Raw genomic sequence first — 26,109 nt, forward strand, 5'->3', positions numbered from 1 at the left:
AATACAACAAAATGAGGATAGAAGCATTTTCGAGATGGAGAACATTTCCCTATGTTCAATCTATGTCCAGAGCTATGAAAACTGGATCCAAGAGGGAGGTATTGGGAGGAAGTCTGGGGACCATCAGAATAACTTGGACACCTTTTAGAAATATACATTTCCCAGAGATTCTGCTATCCTGTACCTGCCCTTTGTGAGCTGTTGTTAAGGATAGGAATGGGCACAGTTAGTTCCTTCATGCTGTGCAGAAATGTATTGATAGTTTCTGTCCTAGGGAATTAATTTTTTAATTGTAAGAATTAGCTTTATATGAAGTACATTATATGCAAAATCCTATCCTTAAGTTGTTTCCATTGTAAATATATCTATAATGAAAGGCTCTCCAAATCCAAAGACAAGAAATTTGTTCTTCCTTAACTCAACAAAAAAATAGCCTGCAGTAGAGTAAAATTCCTCCTTCCTCCTGGCAAAGGCTTATCTTTCCTGAAGACTGTACTGGATGGATTTGCAGTTGGTTTCAATGAGTCAGTAAGAAATGAAGAACTGTGAGACAAGGTAGTGAGGGGAGTTATGAATTTTCTATCATTTCTCTGACAGGCCTGGTTGAGGAGAAATCTTTCTTAGCTATGATGAAATTATAGTGGTCCTTGGGTGAGCCGTCAGACATCCAGGTGCTGGTCTTGGCTGTGAAATGAAATATCTGTCACTTAACCATTCAGAGATTCATTTTCTTCATCTATTACATGAAGTGATTGGAATTAATTATGGCTAAGATTCATTCTAGCTGTAAAAATTTAGAATTCTTTGATTTCATGAATAAGATAAACCTTTTGGAAGCATTTCACAAGTCCTTTCTTCATGGAGTTCCCTCAGTCTGGGGTATATTTCCCCTACCTGAGAAATTATTATGCATCCTTTGATGCCTGGAACAAAGAAAAGATGATACATGTTGAATATCATCTATGTGCTAGGTACTGTGGCAAGTATGCTGATTATGCATCCAGGTTTATGCCTCTTGCCTGATACAATTTTTAAATATTGCCTTCTTACGCTTCCCAAATTGTTCTTGTTTGGATGATGGATTACATGATGATAAGAACTTTCCCAAATATTATTTTAGTTAATTCTCATAGTAATTCTGTGAGTTGAATATTGTTGCCTCCTTTTCCACATGAGAAAAACTGTAATTTAGAGAATATTAAGGAATCAAATTCTTATTGCTTATAAGTGGTAGAGTAATTCTACCCTAATGTTTTGACTTCAAATGTTTCACTACACCTTGATGCCTGGATGTAGTGTCACTTTCTGTATGAATCATTGCTGAGGCAATTTCCTCCCTCTAGCCCCTTCCTGGTCCTGGAGACCTACAGGTTTAATTTTACTGCTGAGAATCTCATCATATACATAAACATGTGTATGTCTGAGGTTTCTCTCACTCAATTCTGTTCCATCTTGAAACCAGGGACCTTGTCTTGCCTCACTGCATGTGCTGAATATGTATTTAGATGCATGCACATTGTTTTTATTAGAATGCCTAATAAGAGAGACTTCATTTCCAGTTCAAACTTCCTGACATGTTATCTTTGTGACTTTGAGCAATGTTCTAGTTTGCTAGCTGCCAGAATGTGATATCCCAGAAACTCAACGGCTTTTAAAAAGGGGAATTTAATAAGTTGCAAAGTTAATAGTTTTTAGGCCATGGAAATGTCCCAATTAAAGCAAGTCTATTGAGATGTTCAATCTAAGGCATCCAGGGAAAGACACCTTGGTTCAATAAGGCCGATGGAGTTAGGATTTCTCTCTCAAGTGAGGAGGCACATGGCGAGCACAGTCAGGATTTCTCTGTCATCTGGAAAGGCACATCGTGAACATGGTATCATCTGCTAGCTTTCTCTCCTAGCTTCCTGTTTCATGAAGCTCCCCAGGAGGTGTTTTCCTTCTTCATCTCCAAAGGTCGCTGGCTGGTAAACTCTCTACTTTTTGGGGCTGTGTCATTCTCTGCTCTCTTAGAATCTACAGCATTCTCCAAAATGTTTCCTCTTTTATAGGATTCCAGTAAGCTAATCAATACCCACCCAAATGGGTGGAGACATGCCTCCACCTATCCAGTTTAACAACCACCCTTGATTAAATCACATCTCTGGGGAGATAATCTAATTACAGTTTCAAACATACAATACTGAATAGGGATTAGAAGAAATGGCTGCCTTTACAAAATGGGATTAGGATTAAATCATATCTTTTTCTAGGGTACTTACATCATTTCAAACCAGCACAAGCAAGTTATACTTTTTCTGAGCCAGATCCTATCTAACTTAGAGGTTGTGAGGATCCGGGGTAAAGTATGATAACAAAAAGAATTAACATTGTAGAGTGCTTCTCTTTGCTAGGCGCCAGGATAAATCCTTTACGAGATTATCACATTTAGTCTTCACAAGAAACTTCTGTGATAGTTACTGTTATCCCTCCTGGGAAATCTTACAGATTTAAGGGTTACCTCCCTTACCTGAGGTTACAGAGCTGGGAAGTAGGAGGTGGAAGCAAGATTCAAACTCATATATTTGAAAATGCTTTTAATGCTATAAATCAATGTCCAAAGGCAAGGTAGTAGAACTAGCTGAAGGAGTCTTGGAATTCTCAGTTAATGGATCTTAATGTTAGGATTGTGTTTTGCAGTCTGTATAGGATTCAGCAACTGTTTCTGTTCCTTCATTTAGGGAAATTTCTCTAGGAACCTTCTTGTATTTCAGTAGCAGAAGGCAGGTAGCCAATCCTATTGAAGCTCTGGAATCTTCTTCCTGACTTTGCCCTTGGGTCCCATTGCAGAACTGGGGGTAATATTGTGTAATGGTTTGAGTCTGACTTTGGAATGGGTAACTGATAATAATAGCTTCTGCACACAGAGTCAGTAAGGTTTTTGCAGATACCCCAAATTGCATGATTAAAGGTTAGTATATTTTCTGGGAGTACAGATATCTTTCTAAAAAAGGTAAGTATGAACAGTGAAAGTTGAGGAAAGCAAAAACACAAACAAAAGCAGAACTCTTTGATTGCAATAGTACTATTACAATAAAGCTACCCTTTATACAAACCTGCCCTTAAATGATGAGGTTCTATTAATTAGAATTATCTAAGGGTGCCCAGAATTTTGCACAGTGCTTTGTGTGAGGCTAGGCGCTTAATAAGAATTCATTGAAGGAGAGAATAAATCAATGATTATGGATGATTCAAACAGTTTGAAGCTAGTCTGTTCAAAGATAATAGGAGAAAATGCCTTTAATCTGAGGGGTCATAAATTGCTACAATTCTGCACATAAGTTCCCTAGAGTTCATAAGCCTCCTGCACAGTTACCAAATTGTGCAAATATGCATTTTTTCAGGAAGCAAGTGCATGATTCTTATTAGATGCTCAAAGGCATTCTGCCCTTACATTCATTTGTTTTACCCTCCTGACTCCCAGTATCATCCTAAAGGTACAATGTTGGTGGTAGGGACAGACCAATGGAGAAATGAAGGCCTTTCTTATACCTCTCAAATCCTATTTGTGTTGGTATCTGTCTACTTCCCTACATCTAAGAGGATTTCTTGTTTTGAGACAAGTAGTGTGACCATGGTGCTAAAGAATAAAATAATTCGATTTTTGCAGTAGCTGGCCAGTATAATTCTCTTGTAATTTGGTGTCACTTCTGAGATGCACTGATGAAACCATTTGCAATATCACTGTGATGGGTCCTGAAAAGTGGCTATAGGCATTTTCTCTCATTACAATGTGCTAAACATTAACTCAGTTTTTAGTATCACCATAGATAAAATGGAATGCTTAAGCTCTAGGCTTGTTGCTCGTGAATGAATGATCTCCTTACAGTGAGAATTATTTCTCTTAGCAAAAGGTATGCTGGGTTTAGCTGAAAACTTGAATGCTGCTAGATTTTAGGTTATAAACTTTTTAGTCTTTACTGTTACACATTTAAGCAGAAATACGGTCAGATGGTGAGGCCTACAAAAATAGAAGTTCTCACAAAGAAACAGGAAGATGAATGTGTATAGATTATTTTAGCTGTGTTGGTGCATAGTCAAAATGGTCTATTTTTTCCTATTCACACTGAGGTTGATTAAGAAGTATTGTAAACACCCCTCCCCTCCACACACACACAGTTTAATGGCCCATTTTCTATCCTATTTCAATCATGAATATTTTAGTCTAAATATTTCTTTCTGTGGGTTGTTTACAATTTTAAAGCCACTTCAGAATAGTATTAGGATTAATTAATATGATTTATATATCAAATTGCTTTTGAAATATTCAAGCTTTGTTCAAGTTTTCTTTCTTCTTTGCATGCACACAAAGTTATGAGTGCAAGAACAATTGGCATAGATTGTTCCTTCTTGAATTCATTTGAGCTTATCACAAACTATGTCATGGCCAGAGTTTAACACGTTGTTCCTCTTCCAGAAAATTAGTTGCCAAATACAACACAGTTTGGATGGTGGGAAAATTGTGGAGCATTCACATTTAACCTGGACTTCTCCCCCTAACATGCAAGTGTGGAGCTGAGGAAAGCATGCTAATAAATCAGCATATCTGACTGCAATCTCTTCCACCTCTGAAAACCACAGAAGCAGAAGCTTTTGGATAGTTGGCTCCTTGACATGGGGTTTTCTGCTCTGAGTCCATTCGGAGAAGTCAGCTAATAATTTGAAACAACATGTGAGGCTGAAGGGAGCCTGGATGACTTAACTACAAATATTATTATTACAGTTAATATATTAATATAACAACATAATGAAATATAATAATAATATAATATTAATAAAATATAATGATGTTGCCTGAGACTTGTAACCTAGATATTTGGCCCTGAATGCGAAGACTCTTTCATCTTCATCTCATTTGGTAATTAGCATACTGACCTTCTGCAGACGAGGAACATAGAAAAACATTTTGAAAAGTGCAGAGGAAAAAGGAGGATTAAGACAAACATTTATATAACCAGGAAAAATGACCCAGGAAAGACGGGAAATCTGGTGACACTGTGTTTACCCACAGCAATGTTAAAATAGTTTGCAAGTGAAACAAAGCAGAGCCCCTTGAATAAATCACTAAAAAAGTATAAGGATAGACCAACAGCCAAGAGCACGCCACAAGCTATCCATGTGATATAATTCTCTCCTCTTATACCAGACAGATGGCTTCCTTTGAATACCACTTCTCCTTTCTCCTCTCCTCATTGATTTCCATCTTGAAATCACATGAAACTGTGGATTGCTATGAATGTGAATTGGAAGTGGATGAAAATGGTTTAAGTTATCTGGAAAGGGAAGAATATTAGGATGTTTAGATACTGGGTCCTTATCAACACCCAGACATTAGTCGAAATCAGAAGCAATTTTATAAACCTTGGATATCTGAAAAAAATTGCACGGCAATTTCATGCAGGGCAAAAATCTGTCTTGTTTTGCCAGGTCATATGCCCTATGGGAAAAGATTTTCTCTTCCGAGGTTAACATGCCTAGGACTGGTGTCTGTCAAAAGCTGGAGGCATAGAGTCTATCAGAATGTCAACTGAACTTTCTTAACTTGCATAGAAGTGGCTTTGGTTTGGTGCCAGATAGCTTATCAACAGAGAAAGATAGGCTATTTTGCAGCAGGTCTCAAAAGTCTGCTGGTCTGAGTGCTTGCCAGCCAGACGCTAAAAGCCCTAAACTGGCAGGATGAGGGAGACCTGCTTATAAGTAAATCACATATGCCTGCTGTCAGGGCCCTAAGAGAAGCCTGAAGAATGAATGATTTATATGGGTTTCTCATTCATGCATTCACTCATGAATAGAATTGCTTCAGGTGACGTGAGTGAGCCAAAGAAGCAGGAAACGGTTCCTTGTCCTCAAGAAGCTTACTTTCTGCATGTGAAAGCCAAAAGTTAAAAAATAATATGCTTTGAAGAAGTACAAAATATGAAAAAGTCTATGTCAAATGACAAATAAGCATTTTCAATAAAAATTGTCCTGCAGTTATATAGAGGTAAGTCAGGACAGGCTAGAGGAATCAGGAGAAGTTTTGTGGATGAGGTGGGACCTACCTACCACCCATAATTTGTATAATTGTACTGTATATATGATATTATGTATATATTTTACATATATCATCTCTTATTTGGGTCTCACATTATGACTGTCATTTTTAAGGTGAGGAAACTGAATCCTAGAAAGACTGAATACTGGGTGAAGTCCTACAGGTCTTAAGGAGACCTTATACACAGATTTCCCACTTAATGGTCCAGGACCAGCTCTGCTATCCTCTAGCTGTCTGGGTGAATAGGTCATACATAAAGGGAAGAGAAGGTGAGAGGATATTACAGGCAGGGAGAAAAGCATTTGAACAAAGTAACAGAATTGAAGAAATTCATGGTTATTAAGATAATAAAGAATATACATGTCTAATTGGAATCAGGGCATCAAGAGGAATTGCTGTAGATAAGATTTAGATGCCAGATGTGAGGGGCCCATTATATCCGGTTGATGATTTTGGACTTAATCTTGTAAATGGATTTGGAGCCTCTTTGGGAGAAGAGTAATTTGGCAGGGATGTGCAGGAAGAATTGGGCTAGGAAAAATGACAGCCAGGAGGCTTCTCTCTAGGCAGTAGCCTCAGCTGACAGGAATTTATTGGGGGAACAGTAAACCCATCCTTTCTAGGTCTTGATGGTTCATACTGCAGAGACAGAGTAAGGGAGGAGCTGACAGGGGTGAAGGCCTCTCAGGAAACTAAAGGAAGTTCAGGGAGAAAATTCAAAATGACAATGAAGACAATTTAGGAATGAGCCTTTGTGTGTGTGTGAAAATATGGGTTCTGAGAAGACTAGGCAACCCCAGAAGTAGTCATGGATATGCTGAAAACAGTTCCAAATAAGCATTATTTAGTTTCAGGGCTGACTCACTTGTATCCTGATGTAAATTAGCAGTTATAGTAGATTTCTAAGGAAGAAGAAGACCCTTCTTTGTTAGACCTGTTATCTTACCTTTGGACTATTTGAAGTTCATTAGTTTTCACTGAGATTTAGATTTTGTATCAGCACGCGCACACGCACACACACACACACACACAGACACACGGTCATGTTGTCCAGTGGTACTCAATGAATTATGACAGTACTGTACATAAGTGGTATTAAAAAAAGTCCACAAATGCTTTAGAATAACAGTAGGAAATGTCTGATATATTGAGAGTGGCAGCTTTAGATTTCTGAGGCAGCTGCCCAGAAGCAATCTTTTAATATTTATTTTGTAATGTTTCCGTTAAAATTGACTTTCAAAAATAAGTGGAATGAAACTATTAGGAAGTCACTAAGGCTTTGTTTTTGATAGACCTGTATATACCCTTCTGAGTTTTTAATTTCAGAAGAATTAGGCATCAAGATAAGTTAATATCACACTCATGTGTTTTTTTATTTCCCCCTGCGTTGACACATTTTTAGTTCCAGCCTCTTAAAGGAATCTCAGACCACCTATATGAAAACCGTTCTCTTATGGAAAAGTGAACTTTTCCCTATCAATCACAATTTTCAAACTTGGATATACTTTCCTCTGAGAAGCCTTTCTCTCATTCTCAATTAGTATCAATCTATTCCTTCTTTAAACTCCCTTAGCACTTGTCTGCATTAGACTGGTGGTTTTCCACCATTGATTGGTATTAACAATATTTGAATCTGTGTTTCCTCTCAATTGTCAACTTCTGAAGGTAAGAGGCCATATCTTGTTTATTTTCCACTGCTCCTGGTTTAATTTTTTGCTCAAAGAAGGTGCTCTATTGAATTGTTTGGAAATAATTCACCCATCACAGAACCATAAATACTAAATAATCCACTTGGCATTACTAGTCATTTGAGGCCACCTGTCGGTGAGAATGAATGTTTCTTATTTTCTTCTGTGTAACAAAGAATATATATATTATGAGATAAATTTCTAATTACTCTTGGAAAAGCAAAAAAACATATCAAGTGATAAATGAAATAAGATTTTTTTACAGGGAGTTTTTTTCAACTAAGGTGAAGTATCATAGCTCAGGAAGAATTATAATCCAAAGACCTGAACATAGGAAAGGGAGGTTCTTAAGAGTAAAACCGAATATGCAGACTCCGAGGAAAGACCACTGGATTGCAGGTTATCAGGGATCACATTTTGAGAAGGGAATAAGAGAAGGGGAGAATAATGAGAGATAGAGAGCTTCTTCATAAATTAATTGCACAGGCTTCATTTCTGCTCAAGATATCCATATACTTCGTCCATTTCCCTAAGATATATAATCAGCCAAGGAGTGATCACATCAAGTATATGCCTAAATCCAGGGTCAAACATTTAAACACATCTCTTCTCTTGCCCTTTATAGGATTAGGATGTTTGTCAAATTATACAGAAATAGCATTAGAAAGAGAATCAGTTTATGAGTCCATTTTTCTCTATTTTGAAAATCTCTGTGAGACTGAAAAAGTTGCTAATTTATAGTTCTTAATTATACTCCATTCATCCCTTCACTAACTTACCTAGTATTTGCAGAGTGAGCACTATGGACAAGGCCTAGGCTAGCCTAAGAGAGTGAGAAAGATAGACAAAGTACCATCATTCTAGAATTTGTATGATCTTCATTTCCTTTGGACTCCAAAGTGTCTCTTCTATTGTAAAATCTCATTGACCTGGGAAGCAGCATTTCTGATTTCATCCTTTAGTTTGCTTGCTTTATGTTTACCGGTGTTTTGTTTTCACTTAAATTTGTGTGTAGCAACATAGACGCTAGGCTATTGTTTGGACTGTATCATTTTTGTTCCTTCTGGATCTGCTGTTTCCAGCTCTTCAACAGTGAGTACACAGATGACTTTCCTGACTCCAAAGTTTGGCCTACTCATGGAAGTTGGATTCTGCCTTGTTCTAAAACTGGACCTATTCCTTCACGCCTACCCTAGCTGGTTTTCTGTGGCTCCTGGCTACCACCTGTTAGAGTTCTTTAAGGTATTGTTGGGATTATCCATGCCATTGTCTCTGTAATCACCACTCCTGAATCTCTGCTGCCTGACTACTTGATCTGCTTCTGGTGCAAGAAGGCTTGCCTTCTGACATCACTAGACTTTGGGTCAATGTTAGGAAGATCCACCTGAATCTGATGATTAAATTCATGTGTCAACTTGGCTAGGTTATAATATCCAGTTGTTTGGTCAAGTAAGCATTGGCCTGATTATTACTGTGAGGGTTTTTGTAAGATTGAAATCATCAGTCAGCTGACTGAATCTAATGGCTATTTCATCTGCAATCAACAAAGGGGATTGCCTTCAGCAGCACTGGAAGAAGTCTCATCTAATCAGTTGAAAGCTTTAAAGGAAGAAATGATAATTTCAGCAGTCAGAAAGAAGAATTTCTATCTCTATTTCAGCCAGCCAGTTTCTCCTGGGAAATTCATCAAAACCCTCATTGGAGTTCTCAATTTGTAGCCTGCCCTGTGGAATTCAGATTTGCCAATATTCATAGTCATGTAAGCCACTTCCTATAATAAATCTCATTATATTTACACACACACACACACACATATTTAAATGTTCTGTTGGTAAGAACCCTGACTAATACACTGAGCTATTAATTTTAAGAATTCCATGAGGTTTCCCTACATCATTGGAGAACAGCTTTGTATTTTAGGGATATGCATCTTTCTACATGTGATCTGTAGAAAGAAAATAAGTTCATTTTACAAGAAAAATGTCGAAAATTTTCAATAGTTCTATCAGTAGCTTCTGATGGGCTTATAGAGAAAGGATAATTTCATGGATCAGAAAAAATCTGACCTATTGCTTAACAGAGTAGTAAGATTTAATACATTGTGGGGGTGGGGGTGGGGGTGCATTCAAGACAGCTGAGAGTGTGGAGGAAACATGGAGAGGAAAATACATGAGGTGTGTTCTAGCCTATTGCGGTTGTCCAGCCTATTCAATCTGGCTGGCGTTTTATAGAATAGCAGATGTAATCCGGTATGTGGTAGGACTCCAGTACATATTATTGAGTTAATGATCATTTATACAAATAACATTGGTTCAAATTGTGATGGTATTGAACTTTACCAGGGAATATAGATCTTATTCTGCTAGCTTCTTCTCCTGGCTTCCTGCTTCATGAAGCTCCCCGGGAGGCATTTTCCTTCATCTCCAAAGGTCGCTGGCTGGTGGACTCTGCTTCTCATGGCTATGTTGTTCTGCTCTGCTCTCTCTGAATCTCATTCTCCAAAATATTTTCTCTTTTATAGGACTTCAGAAACTTACCAAGACCCACCCAAATGGATGGAGATATACCATCATCTAATCCAGTTTAACAACCACTCTTGATTAAATCACATCTCCAGGAAGATGATATGATCTGATTAAGTTTCAAACATACAGTATTGAATAAGGATTATTCTGCCTTTACGAATGGGATTTAGATTAAAACATGGCTTTTCTAGGGTCCATACATCCTTTCAAACCAGCACAGTATCTATGTATTTAGTCCATGTTACCATTACTGTAAATTAATTACCTTTACATTAAATACATAGTATCTATATATTTAGTCTATGTTACCATTATTATCAAATTTGGGGGAAAAGATAATAACAATAAATAAATAAATAATACCCCCCCCTCCATTTTAGTGTCTCAGCTGCTAAAATAAATACTATACAATGGCTTTGTTTAACAACAGAAATTTATTGGCTCATGGTTTCAGAAGCTGGAAGACTTGCTTTCCTGGGGTCAGTATCTTTTGGTTACTTGGCAATCTTTAGGGTGCTTTGGCTTTTCCATCACATGGCAATGCCCAATGCAGCAGCTTATCCTTTCCCTTCAAGTTCCATTGACTTCCGACTCTGGTTCCTCTCCATGGCTTTTTCCTGTAAGGCTTTCTCATTAAAGGCCTCCAATAATAGGATTAAGACCCATTCTAATTCAGTTGGGTCACACCTTAATTGAAGTAATCTCATCAAAAGGTCCTATTTACATTGGGTTTCACCAATAGGACAGGATTAAGAGCATGCTTTTTTCTGAGGTATAGCTCCAAATCAACAGCATCCCTCTCAAACAAACTTCCAAATTGTGATTCTTATTGAAACAGTGAAGCTGTCATTTTTTTTCTTTTATAGTTCTCATATATAAAGTAAAATATGGATGTGGGATAAGGGCGAGTAATACAGAAAGGGCCAAATGAAAAAAAGGTAAAGAAATAAAATATTTAGCATTACACACCCCATAGTAGAGGTTTTTAAGTAGTCTGTAGGCAAAACACTTTTGAAATTAGACTTAGGAGTGTGAAAATGTAACATTATATTTCTATAATCAGCTTAATTTCTGAGTGTTGTCTTGTCTGAAACAAAAAGTTTAGGAACTCTGATGTAAACCATTCTCAGTCTACGCAGGTTTGTATTTCACTTACCTTTTTGGTTCACTCTGTCTTTCATCCCTGGGTTAATCCTGTCAGCTTTAGATGCTGTTGCAACCACTGAGATGCCTCCAGACCCGACATAATTAGAACCTCAGTTACCTTTTGCCTAATCTCTCCCTGTACCACATGATCACGATGTTTGCCTTAGATCACAGTCCGAGGCTGCTCACTTTCCTCCCTTCCTTCCCGTAATGAAGTTGATACTCACCAGCCTTGCCTTTGACAAAATCCTCAGAATCCTCATTGAATGGAGGAAATAGCTACCCCCCTGCCCTTTCAGTTTCTTGCTGTGACTTGGCAGCCTCTTTTCTTTTGTGTTCCTTGACCTTACTACTTGCTCTCTGTTTTATGCCAGCTCTCTGGGTTGTCACCTTCAACCTGATATTAGGGTATTGCTCCAAAATTGCTTCCTTTGCTTGATGATTTGTTTTCAGAATTTTTCACCCTGGATGGTAGCCCATCTTTGATTAACCTGTTCACAGCAGCTCAATAAGAAAGGGTTATACTCTTCCCATAGAAAACATCCAATTCTTAATCTATTTTTATATTGAGTCCATGTACTATGGTAAATACCTTCCAGTTGCATTAAAAGATTATATTTCAGTTAGTTAATACTGATAACATGCACCAAAGATTAACCTTTCTTCCAGAGGAACTGATTATTGCAAAAGGAAGAACACCAGACTCGATTCATGTTCGGATGCAGTACACCAAATCCCATTTTCCAGAAAACAAATAAAATTAATCAGGAGCTGGTTGGAACAACATTCATGCTCTACAGTTGTTACATAAGTTAGCTGATATAAAGAAGATATAATTTGAGAAGTGATTTTTAAAATCTAAATTGAAATTGAGAAAATATATAAACATCATTATTTGGGGAGCAGTTTTTTTACATGTGTTTACATTTTGCCTTCAGGCTTTTGAATTAAAAAAAACAACCACCACCTGAGAATTCTAGATCGAAGGGGCCTCTTATAAGAATGGTGAAGAAAAAGCTGGTGTTTCACTTCTAGCAAAGCTTCAGGTTTACTTGTCCTGTCTGTGTTAGATAAAGCGCCTTGGAAGGGGAAGGGGCACATTCAGAAGTCGCTAATGACAGGAAACATTATAATGAGAGCTGGTTACCAAGGAAACATTTTCATTAGACAACTCATGACTTGAAAGTAGCAGCCATTTAATAATTCTCTCTGCTTCTCCCCAGCCACCACCCCCACACCTCTCCCACAAAAACCTACACATTTTGAAGTTGCTTCGCTATCCTGATGTTACCCTTTATAACCTTTAAAAAATTCATGACACTTTTAAATTGTATTTTTGTGATGACATATCTGATCTAGTGCAGGTTTTCCAATTGCTGAATTCAGGAAATGGAACCTAAATAGCAAAAGACCTGGGTCATTTTTCTCTAGCAGAGCTCTCGTTGTTCCCACTTCCCTTCTGGGTAAGAGGCAGTGTCCTGTAAGACTGATGTCCGGGGAATGGGTGTTTGAATCAAGGAGGCAATATCTTCCTCTCTCAACATTAGTGAAAGGGAACTTAGTATGATTTCTGTCTTTTAGATCATAAGTGATGACTTGAGACCAGCTCTTTCAATCTCTGAGATTGTAATATTGTCGTATTATTTACAGTTAGGATAGACATAAGTCATAACCAACACACGTGTGAAACCTTCTGTGCCATGTCACTGTGAAAATCCACACTTTTCCCTCCTGAACCCATTGATTTCATATTTCATATGAAACTTCATAATGTGAAAGAAAGAACTATTTCCATCATCTATTTCAAAATCTGCCTGCCTCCCTTCCTTCCCTCCTCCCTTCCTTCCTTTCTTCTTCCTTCCTTCCTTCCTTCCTTCCTTCCTTCCTTCCTTTCTTTCTTTCTTTCTCTTCCTTCCTTCTTTCTTTCTTTCTTTCTTTCTCTTCCTTCCTTCTTTACTTCTTTTCTTCTTATTTCTTTGCTTCTTTTTTTATTCCCTCTCTTGTGGTTTTGGCTTTTTAGCTTGGTTTTCCAACAGATCTAAGAGATTCAGATGAGATGTTCTTTCCTGTCAAACAGGATCCCAAAACCTTTTGAGGTTTCTCAAGGACTTGTCTCTATAAGCTGAAAAATCTGTTCTCTTTCTTCACTGTTGCCAGAAAAGTAATCAGGCCATTTTTCTAATTATAGTAATCTTCCCCAAATGGCATATAACTTCAAATCCAAATGCTATGTAAATTGGCCCGAAACACTGTACTGTGAAGCACTTTACCAAGACAGTTTGAATGTAGGAGTTTTACTTTGTGTTAAGGCAAAATGTGTTCTCTGTCCCAGTTAAAACTTGGTTTTCTTTTACAGTGTCTTGCTCAAGAGGCTGCAGTATTTTAGTGTAAAGAACACTTTACAGTAAAATGGATAACAATTACCCCGACAATGGTATTTTGTGTCAAGTTGTGTCTGTGGTGGATAAAGTAACCTCCTTTTGAATAAGATAATTGTTCTCAATAAAACTGAACAAGATTAAATTGTCCTCACATTATATTGACTACAAATGTCTATAGATAGTAAGAGTGAGTTTTCCCTGTGTCATTTGACACAGAACTAGATTTTTCTTTTCCTGAGAAAAACCCCCTTGTAATTAGCCTTCTTTATTATGCTAACCAAGGGGAAATTAAGTCCTGCTGGTAGATTTTGTGGTCCAAAATATGCTCACAGCAGATTAATTGTTACCTTTGCTTGTTCCATTTGTCAAAATTTTTTTTCCAAATAATGCATCCTCTAGAAATGTGATTTTTCTTTGCCAAACCATCTTCCTGACCTTTATGGAAGGGGTTTCTGGACTGTGATGCAGATACTAGGGAGAAGTCTCTAGAAAAAGGAAATGGGCACTGGGGTAAAAGAGTAAAAGTAGATATCTCTGAGAAATGATGGAGTTATGATTATCCTTCCCTTATGGTTGAAAAGGGAAGGATAAAATTGAGTAGCAATATAAGAAAACAGAAATGGAGTCAGCATTTAGGGGTGCACAATTACCGAGTGGATGGTGCTTAACATTGTGGTGTTAGCTAAGACTACTTCATTTCTGGAGGATAGTGCCATTAAGCCATGAAACCTGGGTGTCTGCGGGGGAAAGAGAATGCATGAAATGGTTATTTCTAAGTGTTAGCCCTTTCTAGTCATTGGATTCCAATTTATTAATGTAAAAGAGAGAATGACTTGAGATGTGTGTTAAAAATGCAAATTCCCAAGCTATTTTTCCAGAAATGGTATTCAGTAGTTCTGAAGTGGGGCCCTGGAATCTGCATTTTAGCATGTGTCCTAGGTGGTTCTGCTGAGGTAGTTCTTGACTAACACAATTCTATATTACTCCAGGTTTTCATTAGGTTGTCAGATCTTCTCAAGTCATTGGCAGCACAATTTGGAGCCCATACTACTGAGTGAATTCAAATAAATGAGTAATTCCTTCTAGGCATGCTGTAGAACACCTTAGTATTGAAAGGACAGAGAAAGAAAGTGATCCTAGCCAGGTGAATTAGAAAGTTTTGTTTTGCTTTCCTGAAAACTATTTAGGATAGAATAATGGCCTGTTAAAGTTAAAGTTAGGTTGTTAATAGCCAGGCCATGGATTTATTAGGATGCTGGTTATTTAAATTTTGAATAAGTAGTTAAAAAAGGGAATAAGAGCTGTACACAGTTCTTTAGGAAATGCGATGTACATTTTATAGCTGGGGAGGGCCTTTATCCCCATTAACCAGGGATATTAAAAACTATTAGAGTGGGTATTTGCCATTCCCAAAAGGAAGAGAACAGTTTATTTATTTATTGTTTTGCAAATAAAATCTATACTACTTACTATTATTTCTGTGGAGCATCACCACATTATATACATTTCTTAGTCCACTGCTTGAATTCTGTCATATGCCCCAGTGACACCAAGATAATCCACCCTCTGGATTATATACCTCAAGTGTAAATGCTCTTGTCAGTGAATCCTGAAGTCTAAATTTCTTGGTTGCCTAGAGGTAAAAATAAGGGTACAGGAATCTGGGATTTAGTTAAATGTGGGATATATTTTTGCATAAAAGACAATTTTGTAACCAACATTTCTTGTAATCTGTTTGTGTGGTCACATGCAGCAAATTCTTCTGTGACAGAAACTTTTACTAAATATTCCTTTGTTGGCAGTGCTTTCATGTTCAGAAGCACTCTTTTGAGAAGCCGATTTTTTTAAAGGGGGAATATTATATAATGATAAAAACGCTCCTGAATTCTAGGAATTTCTTAGTTCTAAAATTGCTGAATTCCCTACTTATCAGTCTCATTTATCATCAGAATATTTGAATGAGACTGGTTGTTTTATAATAGCAAAATTGTAATTTGTGAAGGGTCAAAAAGGGATAGGAAGATAAAAATCTTATAATCTATTTTCAGAAGGCTTGCTTCAATTCTACTGTCTTTATCCATAAATAACCACTAGGGACACTAGGGCAGCCCAGTGAGCTGAATAACGGCCATCCAAAGATATCAATTGCTAATCCCTGTTAGTGTTACTTTACAGGGAAAAAGTAATTCGAGTAAGGCTCTTGAGATGGGGAGATTATCATGGATTATCTGGGTGGATCTCAATTCAAAACACAAGTGTTCTTAAAGACAGATGCAGAGGTAGATTTCATACACTCAGGGAAGGAGGCAGTATGACCATGGGGGCTGAGACCAGAGTGATGTGGCCCCGAGTCAAGGAATGTAGAGCCACCAGAAGCTGGAAGCGGCAGGAGCTCGCTCTTGCTTAGAGCTCCAGAGTGAGCAAGATCCTGCCAATACCTTGATCTCAGCTCAGTGAAACTGATTTTGGACTTCTGGCCTCCAAAAACTTGGAGAGAATAAGTTTCTATTGTTTTAAGTCACCAAGTTTTTGATAATTTTTATGGCAACCATAGAAAACTAATACATGCAGTGAATGGTTTCCAAATACTTTCTTTCTGAATTGTACCCTGGTTTGCAGCACAACAATCCCCAAGGAGCTTCTCAAGATTTTTCAATGTCTGTATCTAATCACAGATCTATGAAATCAGAATTCCAGGAATGGAATGCAAGGATCAGTACGTTTAACAGACTGCCCAGGTGATTCTCATGTGCATTGGGCTTGATAACCACTTTATTAGGATGCTGTACTAGTTTCCTATGAGCTGCTATAACAATTTACACAAAATTAGTGACTTAAAACAATTTATTCTCTTACTATGCTGGGCATCAAAGTCCAAGAGTCTGCAGGGCTAATTCTTTCTGAAGGGTCTCTCTGTGAGGAGAATTGATTTTCTTGCATTTTTAGGCTCCCTGTGGCTGCCATCTAGTCCTTGGTTTATGGCTCCTTCCTCCATCTTCAAAGCTCATCTTCCTTATCTCTGCGGTCATTATCAACTTCTCACTTTTCTGGGTCCCTCTTAAAACAACCACTGTGATTACATTGGGCCCGTTTGTATAATTTGGGATAGTCTCCCCATTTCAAGGTTCTTGATCACATTTGCAAAGTTCCTCTTTTCATGTAAGGTCACGCCGCAGGTTCCTGGGATTAGGACATGGACACATCTGGGAGACCGTATTTCATGAAGTCTGCCACGATGCCCGTGATAACATCTCATGCAGAAGCTGTGGTTGGAAATGAGGTTCCGTAGGTTGTCATTGTTACTTCATCGTGTATTTACCTGCCTTTTGGGGGCTTATTGTCCCAAACAAAGCCATTTGGAGTGAAAAAAAACCTTACATCTGGCCACTCTTATCTTTGACACTTTGATGGCAGATAAACAAAGCACGCAAAGCTGCTGATTTCATAGAAAGATTTGGCAACATTACAAATTAATTTAAATGGTGAAGCAAGGAGAGCAATCAGATGGGGCATTTTGACTTCCTCCAAATCTTCATCATCCCTATCTCCAGCCACCCGTAAATAAACATACATTGCATGTAAAAATGTTATTCTGGTTCTGCAGATGTAGGTCCAAGCCATTCCAAATAAGCATTCTCCTAAGTAAAATCAGGGCCTTGCTTTGCGCGTGTGGTTGTGAACCCTCCAGGGGCCCTTTCCTATTAGTTTATCCCTCTAAGCATCCCTCCTTCAGAACTTCTTTTACTCTATCTTATATTTAATTATAATGGAAAGATTCAGATTTTAAGTAAGTGGTGATAGAAGCTATAGAATGGAAGATGCCCTACTTTTAGCTCCTCCTGGAATATCAAAATGCACAGTAGTATATATTAAGTGGTCCGAGAAGTCCCTTAATAAAGAAACTCAACTGTTATGTTTTTGGTAAATTTTTATTGAAATAAACATATGGTAAAGTACAAATCTCTTTTTATAGGTCTATCAATTTTTAGAATGTGAACACAATTTGGGTACTATAACCACTATTGATATCAAAATAGAGACTAAGACTTTTCCTATACTCAGAAGCCTTCCTCGTGCCCACCATGCTCTTCAGGCTTCTGTCATCCAGATGAGTTTTGCTTGTTTTCAAACTTTACATGCTGATGTCATGGATTACACTCTGTATCTGTTCGGTTGTCTTTTGCGCAACATTATGGTTATGAGATGCATCCATGTGGTTGCATAATTTGTTGTCATGAGGTCGGCAAACTATTGTCCTGTGGCTTAATCCAACCCATTAGCTGTTTTGTCACAGCTTTCAAGCTAAGAATGATTTTTTACATTTTTCCAGGGTTGGAAAAAGTAAAGAAGAATATGCAACAGAGACAGTATCTTTATCTGATCCACAATTCCTAAAATATTTATTACGCGGCCCTTTACAGAACAAGTTTGCTGATCTCTGCTCTGTGGTAATCCATGATGTGAATATTTGGTTTAGTTATTCCTTCTGCTATTTATCGGGCTTTGGGTTATTTTCTGTTCTGGGCTATGACGATTAGTGCTGCTATGACTATTCTAGTCCATGTCATTTGGTGAATTTATGTACACATTTCTATTGGGAATGAAGTTGCTGGGCCATATAAAGTGTGTGCATGTTTTCTTTCAGAGATACCGCCAGGTTTTGACAATGGTCCTATGAATTTAAATTCCCACATCAGGGTATGAGAATTCTAGTTGCTCCAGTTCCTTACCAGTATAGCTGTTGCTAGATTTAAAAAATTCTAGCTGTTCTGTCGGTGGACAGTGGTATCGCATTGTAGTTTTAATTAACGTTTCCCTGATGAGGTATAACACTTTTTCAAATGTTAATTGAACATTTGGATATCATTTTTTTTTTTGTAAAATGTCCATCAAATGTTTTACCCATTAAAAAATAAATTGGTTTGTCTTTCCTCTTATTGATTTATAGAAGTTCTTTTTCAGATATAAATATCTTATCCCATTCTGTGATTTTCCTTTTCACTAAATGGTGAGTTGGATGGATGAAGATTCCTAATTTTAATGTAGTCCAGTTTTTCAATTTTTTATGTTGTGGTTAGGGCTTATTGTTTCCAGTCTAAAGAAACCTTGCCTATCCCAAGAACATAAAAGTATTCTTTCATATTATCTTCTAGGGGCCCTATTGTTTTATATTTTGCATTTAGTTTGCAATCCATCTGAAAATGATTTGTGTGTAAAATACATGTTTTCATGTATTTAGTTTTTAACTTTTTTTATTTTATAGTATAACATATATACAAAGCAAAGAAATAAAAAAGCAATAGTTTTCAAAGCAGTCTTCAACAAGTAGTTACAAGACAGGTCCCAGAGTTTGTCATGGGCTACCATATGATCTTCTCATATTTTTCCTTCTAGCTGCTCCAGAATATAGGAAGCTAGAGGGCTTAAATATTTTTTTATCATCACAATTGACTTTGTTTCCTTCTTTTTTTTTTTGTGAAAAATAACATATATACAACAAAGCTATAAATTTCAAAGCACAGCGCCACAGTTAGTAGTAGAAAATATTTCAGAGTTTGACATGGGTTACAATTCCACAATTTTAGGTTTTTACTTCTGGCTGCTTTAAAATACTGGAGACTAAGAGCGATATCAATTTAATGATTCAGCATTCATATTCGTATCTTCTCTGTATAACTCCACCATCCCCTTTGATCTTTCCATCCCTCTCTTTAGGGGTGTTTGAGCTATGGCAATTCTAAATTTTCCATATTGGAAGGGCCTGTTACTAATATGGGGTAGGGAGATGGAACTATCTGAGTTCTGGAGAGACTGGGACAGCCAGGTGAAAATGATTTGTGTGTTTGGAGTGAGGCAGGGCTAAAGGTTACTTTTTCCATGTGAATGTATAATTGACCCAATGTTATTTGTTGAAATGTCTATTTTTGACCCAATGCATTGCAGTGGTACCTTTAACATAAATAAGCCTGATATTTACATGTGAATCTGTTTCTGACTTTTCAATTTTGTTTTTTTAGGGTTTTTTGCATCCATGTTTATGAGTGAGATTGGTCTATAATTTTCCTTTCTTCTTATGCCATTGTCATGTTTTGGCATCAAGATTATGCTGCCCTCCCAAAATAAGTTTCTTTTCTCTGGAAAAGTTTATGTAATGTTTGTCTTATTTTCCTTGAGTATTTGGAAGAGTTTCTTGGTGGAATCATCTGAACCTGGATTTGTTTTTGTAGGACTATGTAAATTATAGATTCAGTTTATTTAATAGTTTTAGGAATATTCAAATTTTTCTACTTTGTCTTGTATCAGTTTTTTTAAATTGTGTTTTCAAGAAATTTGTCCATTTCACCTAAATATTAAAATTTATTGCAATACTTCATAATCATTTATTTATCTTTATAATATATGCAGAGACTGTAATAATGGCTCCTTTTTTATTTCCTCATACTGATACTACATGCTTTCTATCTTTTTTTTCAGTCAGTCCTTCTAGGCTATAATTTTTTTAAATTGGAATTGCTTCAACTGAATTTCACAAATTTTCTTTTTTTTTTTTGCATGGGCAGGCACCGGGAATTGAACCTGGTTCTCCAGCATGGCAGGCTAGAACTCTGACTGCTGAGCCACCATGGCCCACCCAATCCCACAAATTTTGATGTCTTATTTTTATCATTTATTTGAAAACCTTTTTTTATTATATATTGTTTCTTCTCACTTGACCCACAGGTTATACAGAAGTATACTGTTTATTTTCAAACCTTAATTTACCATATATATCCTTAATTTTTTAGAGATTTCAAGTTAGTATATTTGCCACTTTGCAAACAATCCTGGGATTATAGAACACTTATTTCCATTTATCACCAATTCCTCCTCCTTCCTGAGTGTTTTGTACTATAGTTTTTATGCCTTTTAATGAAAGATATTTTTTCTGGATATAAAATAATAGCTTGGCAATTATTTTCTTTTAGCACTTTACATATCATTCTTTTGCCTCTGTCTTACATCATTTTGGCTGAAAAGTCATTCAACAGTCTCAGTGCTGCTGCTTTAAAAAGAATGTATTTTTCCCTTGGCTGATTTTAAGAATTTTCTTTGTTAGGTGTGCATAGGCATGCTTTCCTTTGTATTTAAACTGCTTGGAGTTCATAGAACTTTTTGACTTCATGAATTGGTGGCATTTTTAAATAAGTGTTAGGAAATTGTAATCATGACCTCGTTAAACATTGTCTTTGCCATAATCTATCATTTGTTTCCTTCTAAGATGGCAATTACACCCATTTTAGGTAGGTTCATCTTGTCACATGTTACTTATGTCCTTTTTTTGTACTTTCCATCCATTCTTCTCTATATACTTTCAATCTGAATATTTTCTACTCACGTATATTCCAGTTCATTATTCATTTTCTCTATTTTGTCTAATCTGCTAAAAATATATGTATATCAGTTGTTAATTTTAGTTATCAATTTTTCAGTTCTAAAATTTAAATTTTTGTATATTTTTAGAAATGCTAATTCTTTGGTCAAATTCTCCATATTTTCCTGAACACATTAATCATAGGTATTTTAAAGCTCTCTCCTAATAACACCACTATTTGGATCACCTGTTGGTCTCCTGTTGTATTTTTTCCTTCCATGTTTTTAGTCACATGATCTGGTTTCCTAGCTGTATTGGTTTGAAAGGATGATGTGCCCTAGAAAAGCCATGTTTTAATCCTGATCCATCTTTTGGAGGCAGTATTTCTTTTAATCCCTATTTAATAGGGATTTGGGTATAACCTCTGATTAGAGGGAGCTGTGACTCCAACCATTCCAGATGGGTCTTGATTAGTTTTCTGGAATCCTTTAAAGGAGGAAATATTTTTTTTTCCTTCTGTCTGCTTGGGGTTAGTTTTCTGTTCTTTTCCTAGATTGTGGATCTCAAATTTTGCTATTTCTTCCCACTTAATATATTTAGGGCACTAAGTTTCCCTCTCAGCACCATCTTAGCTTCATCTCATAAGTTTTGTATGATGCGTTTTCATTTTTCTTTGTCTCAAGATATTTACTGATTTACCTGTAAGCTCCTCCTTGACACACCGGTTGTTTAAGAGTGTATTGTTTAGTCTCCACACATTTGTGAATTTTCCAGACCTCCTCCTCTTATGGATTTCTAATTTCATTCTGTTATGATCCAAGAAAGTGTTTATATAGTTTCAATCTTTTTAAATTTATTGAGTCTAGCTTTGTGACCCAGCATGTTGTCTATCATGGAGAATGATCCTTAAGAACTTGAGAAAAATATGTGTCCTGCTGTTGTGGGGTGTAATGTTCTGTAAATGTTAAGTTTGGTTCATTTATCACATTATTCAAAATCTTTGTCTCCTTATTGATCCTCTATCTAGGTGTCCTATCCATTGATAAGAATCGTGTATTAAAGTCTCCAATTATTATTGTAGAGAATCATGAGAGCCCATGCAACCATAGACCTTTGGAGATGAAGAAGGAATGTGCCTCTGAGGGACCTTCATGAAACAAGAAGCCTGGAGAGAAAGCTAGCAGACATCACCATGTTCACCATGTGCCTTTCCAATTGAGAGAGGAAACCCTGAACTTCATCAGCCTTCTTGAACCAAAGTGTCTTTCCCTGGATGCCTTAGATTGAACATTTCTATAGCCTTGCTTTAATTTGGACATTATTATGGGCTTAGAACTAAACTTGCAACTTAATAAATTCTCCCTTTTAAAAGCTGTTCTATTTCTAGTATATTGCATCCAGCAGTTAGCAAACTAGAACACTAGCTTTCCTAATTTTTGAATAAATGTCAGAGATATGAAAAATTTTAGAAGCTCTAGTTAGCTTCTTTCCCAAGAGAGTCTAGTTTTCCAAAAGACAGTCAAAATATAGGAAGATCGTCTTGATCCAATTGACTGTCAATTTCAGGTTTGCCCTTGTTCCAAGAGTTTAGTTCTTCAGAGGTTTCAAACAGAAAGCCTGGGATATTTATCAAGACCTGTTTTTATAAATAGACACTGAAACTTAAACATTCTTTTTCTGTGGACTGCCAAAGTCCTCACTTGTTTTTTTAACATTTCAATAGATTATTTTTGCTTGCTTTTCAATAACTCACTTTTTATAACTAAGGAGTCAGCAAATCACTTGTGGGGAAGTTGTATGCAGAATTTTGGGGTCACTACTGCATGGTTAACTTTTCTCCAGCATTTTGACCCCTCAATATGACTGCCTGTGGTATCCCTGAACTCCTATTTTTGCCTCTCTAGTCCAGTAAGACAGCCACAAATTCTAGGTAAATGCTATCTACTTGGCTCCTCAGCTATGAACTATGAATGGGCAAATGTCCCAAAGGAACAAAGCAGCAGGATAAGATAGGGTTTACTGTTATTTACTTTTTTCCTTCTGGAAAATTGGCCCCGTAGGTCTTGCCTGCCCTGATTATTTTCCGGTGCCTACAGGGAGCTTTATATGTATTATTATTTTTGTTTTTGTTTTTCATGTGGAATAATCCAGTGTAAGATATTTCATCATAACTCTCCCCACCCCTCCAAAGAAAAAGCAATCTCCAGTTATTAGTTAGGGTGTTTTTTGTTTTTATTATCATAGAAAAAATTTATTGAAAGTGAGTTATCAAGAGGTTTCTCACACAATATCTATTGAATACGTACCAACAAAAAATTTGTATTGCTGATAGACTTTAGTCCAGCCCATTGTTCATTCTTATGTCTTTTGATTAATCAGTGCCTTGTTTTTCCTGAATACTCAAATATTAATAACTTACTGGAGACAATTACATTGTATGGTTTTCCTCGCTTACTCTGGATACCCAATTGTTAGTTTTTTTTAGTCAGTATTTCTTCAACTTAATTTTTACAATGGAATTAATGTTTTTTTTGTCACTGAGTTAGCAATCAACAAGAGAAACACTGCTCCAACCATATCAGTCTATTCATCATTTCTCAAACACGAAAAGTAGTTCATGCTATTGTACTTACTTTTCCTTCTGCCTAGAATGGCCTTGACCATACTTCTTATGCCTTCTGAAATCTATCAAACCGCTTCTTCCATTAGAGATTTTTTAATTCTATGATGTAAAATAAAAAATATTCCCAATTCCATAACATTCTTTGATATATTAGAGGCTGTGGAAATTTAGTCCTCTTACAGAGGTGGAATGTTTTCTCTGTATGGACACTGGGAGGCAGCTAAGTGATTGCTTCTTTACTGGATATCAGGAATTTCAATTTAATAAACTTTAATAAACATATCATTGTATTTTTCTGCTGTTAAAATAAATACCATACTATGGGGTGACTTAAAAAATGAAGTTTATTGGCTTATGATTTGAGGCTAGAAGTCCAAAATCGAGCTCCCAGCAAAGTGATGTTTTCTCCTTGGCTTTTCTGTCCCATGGCAGTTCATGTGGTAGAGTCTCCTCCTTTCTCTTCTGGGTTCTGTTAACTTCTTAGCTTCTGGCTGCTGTGGCTTTTGTCTCTCTGTGTCCAATGTCCTTTGCTTTTAAGGACATCAACCATATTAGATTAAGGCCCACACTCATTCAATTTGGGCACACCTTCACTAATAACACCTTCAAAGGTGTACAAATGAGTTCACACCCACAGGACCAGGTTTGGGATCTGAGAATGCCTTTTGTTGGGAACATGATTCAATCCCCAACATGTATAGTTCCATGTTTTATCTGTGTTTTTCTTATCTATCCTTGACCTTTTACTTCAGTATTTTCTCTAATTCTTATTATGTGAGTATTTATTTCTCTTGCACATGCATTTCTATAAGATTTTCAAATACTTTATAAAACAGATTCAGAGTAGATAATAGCAATCAAACTAACAATTTTCTTTTCAAAGCTTTCATGGTGCCATTTCAGTCAATTATTTTGAGCCTTGATTAATTTATGGCTTGTATTTTTTTCCCCCACTAAATCATAGCTTCATTGGTAACATAATTATTTCCTTGCCAATCCTATGCGCCCGGGGAATAAAGCCTTTGTTTCACTTTATTTGTGAGGTGGTTGTTTCACAGTGGTTGTGATCAGGGCCTCTGGAGTCAGACTGCCTGGGTTTGAATCTTGCTGTTACCACTTAAGGACTGAGATCTTAAGCAATTTAAATTCTCTTTGCCTTATTTGCTCAAATTAGTAAACTCCACTAGTCATTTGGTTGCTGTGAGGTTTAAGTAAATGAATACATATGAAGCACTCAGACCTGTATCTGCCCATATGAACTCTTCAACAAGTACTGCTTAAGCAATTTGAGAAATGCATGATATTTAATTGTTATACTCTGATGTTGGTAATGGTAAGCTTTGGAAAATTTTTTCTAGTGCCTGAAGTTGCAGGATGTCACTATAGCAATGTTCAAAACATATAAGCATTGAGAAGCATGTAGCAGTTAACATAATAGGTGAATATGGATATGCTTGTTTAAAAAATAAAAATAATACAAAAATTTTTCTTCTAAGATCTGCATTCCTCATACTGGGGATAACACTTTGAGAAAAAGCTATGGGAAAGATTAGCATAACGCATTCTTCATTAATGATTTATTTTTCACTTTCTTGAGCAGTATTAAGGATGCTTTTGATATTCTATCAGTGATAGGGTTAGGAGCCCCTGGTAGGGTAAATTTAATTTAACCAAGAGTCATAATATATGAATATTATATTATTTTGGGGTATGATCACTGAGGTTGTTTGAAGAAATAAGATTAATGATATTATGATCATGGTCAGCCAGGAAAACACACAGATCCTTTCTCTCTTTGAGTTTACCATTTTTGTGTGAATCCCCTGAGGCAAATTTATACCCCAAAGAGGCAAAGCAAATAACGTTGTCTTATCAGCTTGGTCCTTGGCTCTAATCTTCATTGTAGGATTTGACTAAAGTAAACTAGAAATTTCTGTTTTCCATATCATGTGAGCCTTAAGAACATAGCTACAAAGCCAGTCAATAGGTCTCTTTGGTACATTTTCCTTTACACGCAATTGATTTTTGGAACTCATGATTCTAAAGGGAAAAGGGACACACCTGACTTTACAAAAGTAATCAAAAGTAGAGGGAGTGGGAGCATTTGGCCACATGCCAAGAACCTGGCTGGCTTTGGCTGCCAGCCTGGGGTCTCCTGAGCAAAGAGTAGTCTTAGTCGCTGAGAAATAGAGCAAAGATTTGAAGGAAAGCAAAATGGTCAGGTCTTCTGAGTAGCCTGGCCTCCTTCTGTCTTAACCACATGCAAAAAAAGTGAAGCTGAAGCTGAAGAGATGCTCAAGCCTTCTCATAGGACGTTTTAGTTTT

The 26,109-nt window shown here is 36.7% G+C and overlaps 1 long non-coding RNA gene across 1 annotated transcript in view; it reads left to right on the top strand.

The window, feature by feature from the left end:
* LOC143689831 (uncharacterized) overlaps positions 1 to 26,109 on the top strand; it is a 133,500-nt gene that overhangs the window by 92,046 nt on the left and 15,345 nt on the right. The window lies entirely within an intron of this gene.

This window comes from Tamandua tetradactyla, chromosome 7 (genome assembly GCF_023851605.1).
Source record: "Tamandua tetradactyla isolate mTamTet1 chromosome 7, mTamTet1.pri, whole genome shotgun sequence".
In the NCBI taxonomy this organism is placed as follows: Eukaryota; Metazoa; Chordata; class Mammalia; order Pilosa; family Myrmecophagidae; genus Tamandua; species Tamandua tetradactyla.